The sequence below is a fragment of the Oreochromis niloticus genome, linkage group LG19 (assembly GCF_001858045.2).
Source record: "Oreochromis niloticus isolate F11D_XX linkage group LG19, O_niloticus_UMD_NMBU, whole genome shotgun sequence".
Lineage (NCBI taxonomy): Eukaryota > Metazoa > Chordata > Actinopteri > Cichliformes > Cichlidae > Oreochromis > Oreochromis niloticus.
In genome coordinates, this window is record NC_031983.2 from 4,290,512 (window position 1) to 4,300,494 (window position 9,983).

Here is a 9,983-nt window from a genome sequence, read left to right on the forward strand (position 1 = left end):
CTGTGTTGGACTGGTGGGCAGAGGATGTGATGCAGCATGACACCTTAACTTTGCCAGATATCATTGGGAATTTTACTGGAGTTTAACTATAGTATGGGCCCTTCAGTATTTGTAGCAAATCCAGGTAATGATGCTCTTAACAGCTCAATTACTTAATCACATTCAGTAACTGATCCAGTAGGAATTCTTTTGTGACATTTTGAAAATAGATGACAGGGACTGACTGGTTCAGAGAAAATAGGCAGATATGCTAATTTTAATTTAAAAACTAAAGGATTCAGTTTGTATTAACTTAATTTCAATCATGACAATAAATAAAGTCTTCTTTGCCTTATTCCAGCAGTATGTTTTACAGTGCACCTGTTGCATCTGCAGCGTGATAATGTTCTGTCGGCTCACTGCAGACTGAGAGTGAAGGGTACTGGTTGCTAGGAGACATGCACATATATATACACAAAGACACACTTCAGCCAGCCCTCCTACGCTTCAACCTTGCCTCCGTTTAGTCCCGTTTATTACCAAGGATGATGCCAGAATTGTGGCATATGGTATGTGTGTGTACTTGTGTGTCCATCTTTGTGAGGACCGATTTGAGTTTTTGAGCATGAGGCGGAGGATATTTTTGGAAAACGAGAACATCCCGGTCCTTCCTTGCGGACAGAGGTTCAAAAAGCTGGGTGAGAGTTCAAATTGAGTCTAAGGATCAGGTTTAGGTTAAGGCTAGAGTTTTAAAGTTGAGCTTTGCGTAAGAGGCATTGTGCCAAAAAGGGAAGTGCAAATGTGTGACTCCAGAGAGAGGAAGAGTCATAGCAAACAACCAACAGGGTCAAAGCAACTAAATATAATTAATATTAACTTGTAAAAGATTCAGTGGATACAGTAATGTAATTAAATAAAACTGCGAGACCACATTCATGCAAGAAATTTGGCTATAGGGGATTATGTGGTGTGATTTCAAGATTACCTACCTGCTCAATGATTTTGAATCCCCTGAACAATAATAATAAATCTGCCTACTTATCTTCATCTGTGAAGGTTCTGCCTCTTTCCATGCACTTTATCAGCAAAGTGTGAAATTCAGCACATTTATGTGTTGGATGCAGACATTTTAACAAAAACATATACATAGACCTGTTTTATTTAAATCAATATGAAACTGGAAAGACAATAAAGCCATGTAGACAGCTGCTCATTAACATGCTGTTTGGGTATCTTTAGGCAGGTACTGCTGTTTTTTCTGAGCCCCGTTTGAGCCCTTCTGATGTCAAATTGCTGTTAAAAGTAGAACATTTTGTTTTTAGCAACTCCAATGTAATGAATGTTACATGTAATGAATCCATATGATTGGATTACTGTTACTCTTACAAAAACTAAAGGACTTCCCTGTATTTTTTGTGTATTTTTTTTCCAGGTATTTCCTTTTACTTTTGGTTTGGTTACAGATAACATCCTTTAAATTATCAGGAAGCACATAATTACAAACCGTAAGAAATAAAGGTAAATGAAAATTCCCTCTGTATATAGTGAGCCTGTAGAGCCATTAGGGTCTGTGCAGTAGCACTGAACATTAGCTTATTATTCTACAATATCATTTTAATTGTAATAATATAATCAGACAAGAGATGTCGGAAGGATTTCCTAAAACTGATTGAAAAATTAGGATAGGTCTTAGTTTTATGACCCTGTGCCAATGCAGTCAAAGTGATTTTGAAAAGTATTTGCCCCCTTCCTGATTTATTTATTTATTTGGATATTTGTCACATTTACATGTTTCAGATCATCAAACAAATGTTCATATTAGACAAGATATTCATGTAAATGCAAAATGCAGTTCTTTAAATTATCATTTCATTTATTAAAGGGGAAAAAAGCTTTTCAGTTCTATCTTGGCCTTTGTAAAACCTTCCTCCTCAGTCCATAGACTATTGTCCCATAATTCTTGGGGATCATCAAGCTGTCAAGAGCCTTTGTGTTCTTTTTGGTTAGAAGTGTTTGGAACTTTATATCCAGGCATCCATAGATTCCTCTGGATCCCATGTTTGCACAGTCACTTTCTTATTCTTGAATCATAAACTCTGAGCTTAACTGTGGAAAGTGAGGCCTGCAGTTCTTTAGAGTCATCCATGAGGGTTTTTTGCGACCTCCTGGACTAGACTAATTTGGTAGGTTCCTGGGAAGGTTCACTTCTCTTCCAGATTTTAGCCTTTGAAATACTTTGATTAACCCTTTCCAGAATTTTTCCAGACACGCTTTATTTAAGTGATGTCTTCAACAGCTCTGGGAGTAATCAGGCCTGGGTGTGGCTATTGAAATGAACTCAACTTTCAAAACCCAGAGGTTAATCAGAGTTAATTCATTATTAAGAAAGGCAATTACTTTTTCAGATAGGGCCAGGATGGTTTGTATAGCCTTTCCCTTTGTAAATTCTTTCCCTTTATTTTGTACTTATTTTTGTACTTAGATTATCTTTGTCTAATATTGAAATTTCAATTTAAATGAAAAATATGCAAAAAACAAAGAAAATCTGGAAGGGTGTGTTTCTTCAGCCTTCAGCCTGAAGGCTCTGCCTCCGATTCTATTTTTAAATGCCTTTGGAACCACAAGTAGCCAGGGGTCTGAAAGTGCTCTATTGGGGTGATACTGTACTGTAATTTGATGCGTTGGCATAATTTTTTCATTTCTGTTGTTTATCCTTTTTCTGCTCTGACTTGTCAGAATGTGTGCTGTAATAAGAGTCTGGTATGCACCCAGTATTTTTACTGAATATGTTTGCAGTCCTTAACAGTGTTTTATAACCCAATTACAAAATCAAGCTAAAAACTGTCATGTTTTGAGAGTTGAAAGTATGGTCTAATGCATGCACAGCCAGGAGGCAGGAAAAGTCATGCTAAATTCAGGCTGAGAGGCAGGCAGAAAGAAAACAGCAACCACTAGGAACATGACAACATGAGGAAAACAACAATAGGAGACAAAATAAGTCAAACAAAACTGAGGCAAGTGTCATTTATGAATTCAGTAGGCCTGAATGGATAATTGGTAGCAGTTGAGTATGACAGTTACAACCAGAAGTCTAAATGTATGTAAGGGCTTAAGAGAAAAAATACACTCACTGTAAGCAATATCAAAAGATGGAGGTAGCCACAGTGATGTAACCTGCTGTAATGTTCCACTGTGGGCCTTAACCCGAGCGTTTTCATCTCTCCCATGAAAACCATTTAAAGGTTTTTAAATGATGTAAAATGACAAGCTTGGAACTAAACTGAAAGTCACAGCACATTTACTGTTTTTTTCTCAATCACAAAGTAACTTTTACCCTCATTGTTTGTCCTAAAAGGGACCACAATTAAAAAAATAGGTATCACGTTGCATCCTGTAGCACTAAAAACTAGTGTCTGAGCCTATAAAAACAGGAAAGTATTAAGTAAGTTCTTAGAGCAAGGGGGTGTTGGAGTTCCCTCGGAGTTTCCAAGGACATCCCCGAGCAGTTCAATGCTTTGGTGAAGCTGGCATGACAAGGGCTCAGGCTCACTGAGGTACGTGCCCATACAGGAGCAACTTCCCAGACGGTTTTGGAATTTCAGCCAAACTTTACTCTGTGCACAATAAAGAACACTGACACTCACACAGTAGTGTATTCAAATTCACAGAAGCAAACGGTTTGTTTCAGAACGGGGTATTTGTTATAAATCATTTTTAAAAGTAAACGGATCTAGGTACACTGTGTCCCTTATGAAGGACAAATGAACTAAGAGGGAATGATTAGATTACATTTTCAGTCTCGCAGAGAGGACATGCTGTCCAGCTATGATTATATCACAAGTTCTGCTAAGAATGCTTGTGACATCCAACAACATTTCATCTTTAACAGTCATAAATACAAATCTCTAAAATCACACTCAGCTCTGGCATGTTGTTTTCCACTCTGCGTTTACTTGCAAGCGATTCACCGTGCCAGAGTTCATCTCCCCGTGGATCCATCCAGGCTGAAAATGCACAGTGTAGTAAGAATCCGTATTTTTAGAAACATTTGCTAAAGCAGGACAATGTTGATGACTCGCAGCAGATGACGCTTTGGCAGAAAACTTCATGATGGGAGAAGTTGGTAACATTTTATAATAACTACAATGATTAATAAGGTATTACTAATACTTAATCATTTATAAAGCTTGACTCCTTCTTAGTATGTCAGTTATAAACATGGATATAAATGGATATAAACATAGTTTGGTATTGCTTTGTATATTACATTTTAATGTCAGTATTTGAATACTTTAGCAATTTCTTAATAAAATATTACATAAATTGCAAAAAATGTTATTCATGAGCTGTTAATGGTTCAACAATGTCTTTAGATGCACATTTATACCTATCCAGATTACAAAATCAGCTTTTATTTGCGAGTGTGTTAGTGGAGGTTTTATAACGACTTATTAGCTGGCTTTAGTTAAACAAGTCAGTGTTCAGTCTGGTTTAGTTCCAAAGTGCTCCTGAATTAAACTCGGCTGAAATGAACAAAGTAGGGATGGTCTCCTTGTCCAGCACAATGAAAACTCAGAGCAGCTCCTCATAGTAAGGAGGTGCCCAACTTTAAGGGTGGCTGTAGCTCAGGCGGTAGAGCAGGTCATCCACTGATTGGAAGTTTGGTGGTTCCATTCCTGGCTTCCCCCTTGTCTGCATGCCAAATATCCTTGGGCAAGATACTAACCCTGATGCATCCATCAGAGTATGAGTGTATGTATGAGTGTTAGATAGCCTATTTCTAAGTGCCTTAGAAAAAGTGATTGGGTGAATGAATTAGTTGTATAAAGCGCTTTGATTGCTCAGATAGAGTAGAAAAGCGCTTTATAAGAACCAGTCCATTTACCATTCCTTTGTCGTGGCATTTCCATTGAAACTTAATTTCTTATCTAAATTGCTTTGCGATTTTCCATGACGAAGCAGGTGGCTAACCACCCCAGAGCCTGGTCACCTCCTTACCCGAGGAGCTGCTCTGAGTTTTCACTGTGCTAGAGGAAGAGACTATGCCTAACTAACTTAATTGGAATTTAAACTGACTTGACGCTGACTTGCCTGACAGCTGAGATCAAAGGAATGTTGAACTTTAGGAACAAACTGAAAAAATTCCAGACTTTTAAACATCTTGGAGCAATTTTCCTCTTTCCGTGTCAGGTGACCCTTTATCAATAGGGGAAAGCCTAAAGTAGCTTTTATCAGTGAATGTGTGGATACGTTGTTTGCAGTGGTTGCCCTTGTTTGTGAAGCAGTGTGGCTTAGGGTGTACTTGTATCTGCATTGATTTCATTATTTGAAACTTCAGCCTTATTAATTACGAGCGTTAACCAATGTATTTATATTTGACAGAATATAAGAAAAAGGATTGGCTCACTTTAAAGAATTCTTTTTGGTTTAAAATCTCCCCCAAATAAAGTGTGATTAGTTTAAAAATGCAACACTTTTTTGTTAGACCACTGGATTTCCTATTTTCCATATTCTATTTAAGTTGGCTGCTGAAATTGCTTGTCTCTAACATTCGTTATAAGGTGGTAGAAACTGTGTAACTGTAGCTTCCCTTCTCTGAGTTAGTTTCATTAAAATTCCTCTCTGTGTGCTGTGTGCTTGCCTTTCTATCTGCCCCCACTCCCACAGTATGTTTTACCTTTAAAGGTATTTATTTTGTTTAAAGGTAATATTCTGTATTTCAGACAACAATTGGATCATTTTCTATATTTTGGTTGAGTATATAAATAAAATGTATATGCAATAAGTTGATTACAATATGAAAATAGCTAATTAAAAGTTGTGCATTCAAAAATGTAGGCTACTTATATAAAAGTTAGAAACATTGTTTCTTTATGGCCTTTTTGAACATTTCTATGGTGATTTTCTGTTAATATACAGTTATTTCTTAATGTTTTATAGTATGCTTTTGGTAGAGCTACTGATCTACCTACTCCTCAAAGGGTAATAAGGAGAAGACTCTGGCGTAGCGGGTAACCTCTTCATGAATGATGTGAAATAGGTACATTAATAATGTGAGGTTCTGTCTTGGACCATCCAGCTCTCTTTTGAGGCAGTTCATTTATGTCCAGCAGTACAAATATACATTTTGCATTTTACCAAGGGTGAACTCGAAATTAGATACTCACAGAAAATAAACCATATGATCCAAATTTGTTCCATAATTTCCATCTCCTAAGCCCTACCAACTGTCTTTAACTGTAAAGCCATAGATTTTATTCCCTGAACTCGACAACACATTTGTTTTCTGAGTTAGAGACAAATGAAAGAATCTTTCTAAATGAATCATAATACGAGGTGAGTCAGCAGCTTGACAGTCTGCTTTTAGGAAATCCTCCCACTCCAAGCCTGACAGCTCTTCCTGAATACTTGCCTTCAGTGACCCACTCACTTTTGCGTGTGTTATAAAAATAGCTTAATACTTGCATGCCCACAACAGAATGTGTCTTCCCCATCAGCAAAGCTATCTACTTCCAGTTACCTTCATATGCTAATAATTTGTTTGCCATTTTCTCAACAGCTTATAAATTAGTTTCATATACAAAACTGCTCAAGAAAAACTCAGTCAGTCAATTAAAACCAATCAACCAATAAATCAGTTACACTAGTATCTCAGATTTGTCCACTGTTTCCATAGTAAAGTGAGATCAACACTGTAGCAGCTCTGGACACTGAACTGTCTCCTCCATAGTAACTATCATATAATGTGTGAAGCACACTGTGACAGCTCGGAGCAGATATGTTTGTTTGAGTTCTCTCGGTCCATCTGGGGGTCCAAAAAGTTGACAGGACCTGAAATCAGCAGCTGAGGCCCACGGTGTGAAAACATGTCGGCTGAGAGTCACAACTTAGAGCCACCAGGGTGAAACTGGACCACATGGAGTGATACAAGAATCCCGCTGCAAGTTCCATTTAATGTGGAGCAGAATGTGACACAAGGGGGTCTTACCTTATTGAATGAAAAACCAGAGAGATGTGCATGTTTGAGCGAAATGTGTTTCTGAAGGTGTTTTTATAGTGCATCAAACAAACTGAACAAAAGGCTGGAAAGAGGACAAGAAGAGCAGCAGGGGATGGGAATTTCCCTGATTCTGCACAGAGGACCAAATAAAGCCTGTTATGGGAGAATTCTGGTTTAGTTGGTGCACTTTCTTTGGAACTAGCTTTGCATTCAATTACATCCCCAAAAAAGTGATGTGATTTTTAGATGCAACATTCTGAATGTTTGTTAGAATTTAGAAAAAGAAACATGGAACTTGACATGGATTCGACATTTGGTAACTACACTGGGAATTTCATTTCAGGGGCTTTCATTGCTAACACTCACCTTTTTTCTTCAAGTAAGGCTTGTGCTAAGCTAATTATATCCCATTATGTAACACACAAAATTGCATACAGTTATAGATGAAATTAAGGTAACCTTCCTATCATGGAAGACATGCGCAGATTAAAAAAAAATACTTGGCAGAAGTTGTCATACTATTGCAACTGTGCACTTTCTTATTTCACTGCTAAAATAGTGGAAGCTCATATTAAACATGGACAAACTTTTACATTATGAGGTCCGCATACATGAAAGCAATTTTTATAATGTCGATGAAAACATTATTCTCAGTTATGTACCTCTGGCACATAACTGGAATAGTTGGCTTAAAGAGAGTCTGCAGTATGGTTCAGAAGTCCATGAACTGAGGAGCTATACCAAGAGGCTGAAACAAACCAAACTAACTTGAGTCTGATGTGTAAAAATGTGCAGAATATGGACAAAACAAATAAGACAACCATGTTGCATCATCACAAACAGCAGTTGCTTGTTTTTTAAGTCCCTCTGACTCTACAAGCAATAATCTTGGAAAAACAAAAGACTAAGGAAGTACACCAATGTGTGAAACCCCAAACAAATACTCAGCAGGAGGTGCTCCCGACGATAAGAAATTGTCAAAAACAAAAGGTAGCAGGGTGTAAAAGTTGTTGAACAAATAAAATGAAATGTAAATGTCTTTGCTTTTACATGACAGGGACTCCTTTCTGTTGCTCCTTCAAAGTTGTAGATGTCTGCCTCGCTCCACTGAGCAAACTCAGGATGATTGGACTTCCCGCAACACCTCAAAACACACTCACGCACCACTTGGTTACTCTCAGTTATTCACACACCATTGTGGCAAAATGAACACAAACCACTTATTCACACGCGTACACACATATACACTTGTGTCAGAATGAACACACTCCACTTCGGCAGATTTGACACCCACCACCCGTCGTTACATTTTTGCAGCCCCCTCCTCCCTCCATGGGTGCTATTCCCGTCACCGTGGGGTGTGTGAGATGCGGAAAAAGTGCTAAAAAGCTGTCGTCTCTTCCCAGTAAACTTGGTGTCATTGTTGTATGTTGTTGTGCAAATGTTTTGAGAGGAAGTTTGCTGATGCCGACGCATGGCGAGGCACAACAGTAGTCAAAGGGCAGCAGTAGGAGGGGATTGGAGCGCTCCGCAGGAAGTCCACACGTGTCAGTGTGCAGGTCACAGGGCACGCCTCCTGAATGTTACAGTTTGTCTTAATTATTTTCACATTTTCTGAAATCATACCTCACTTTCACAAAACATTCAAAACACAGACGCAAACATAAGACCCTGTTTGTGTGTGTGCGTGTGTGTTTTCTTACACCCAGTAATATTCTGTTCCTCCCAAAGTACTCGCATTCTTTATTCAGCATTGTGCAAAACTTAAGCCACAATGTCCCAAAAGTTTTTGTGCATGCATCCTTCAACATTAAATTTTAGATACCTCAGTCCTATACCACAGTTAACATTTAATATCTGCCATAGCTGCTGACCTGTTTAAAGTTAGGAATGTGAAGGTTGTTACCTTAAAATGCTTACTTACATATCCCTTTGTAAGGGAACATCACCCATTTTCTTCTCCTGTTTCTCAAATTGTGCTTAATAAATACTCCTGGTAAATCTGGGGAATTTGTTTTCTTTTGTTTCCTTTTGGTAGTATAATTGTTTATTTTTGCAACATTTTTACTTGTTATTTTGGATATGACCCCTATGATATTGATTGGCTCTCTTCAAAGAGCAAATTCTGATACGGCACTGGTCCTTTGCTGGGAGAGGGGAGTTATGCTTATATGTCCATCCTCTCTCGCTAAACCTCAAGGGGTCACCAGTAACCTGCTGAATGCTAATTGCTAAATTAACCTAAATATTAAACATTAGGAATCAAATTTGGTTAGTGCTAAGCCACAATTGTGGCATAAATGTGTAAAAATGTAAATGATCTGTGAGTAGAAAATGGCTCAGGTATAAGTTTTTTTGTGTGTTTTCATCTTCTGTCATCCTCTGAAGAGCAACTAACATCCATAACATCTATATCTTGAGGACTGTCAAAGGACAAGTTAAAGCTGACTTTCTTTCTTTCGTGCCAGCGAGCATGAGGCAGCAACATGTAAAGAGAAGCTGATGAGGTGAGATTAAAGGTTGAGGTGACGTTAGCAAACAGTTTCTATCCTAAAGCAATAATATCACTTAATATTGAATAAATGCACTTAGATTGCTTTTTCGAGAGGAATACGAGGGGAATGTGTTTATTTGTGTTATTTTACTTATTTATTATGGATTCATTTTATTTTTCTTGCTCTGTTCTTTTACTTGCTACCTGCATACCAATACCAACTAGATTTTTAAATCTTAATATAAAATGAGTAACAGTAGGGTGGACATTAGGTAAGGCTGCACTTTTTGCAGTGGACTCGTAAAAAATATTTCTGTATCAGTAATATGATTATTTGCAGCTAGCAGGTTGTTAATGCTATCCATCAAGTCTAACAGTCTGCAGTCTATGAACTAACCTCAGCTAACACCAGCTAACAGTGTTAGCTCGGTGGCGAGTAGCCTTCAGTAATAGTAATAAATCACACAGCAATAGTACATCGACGATAATGAAGTGGCACATAAATGGTAA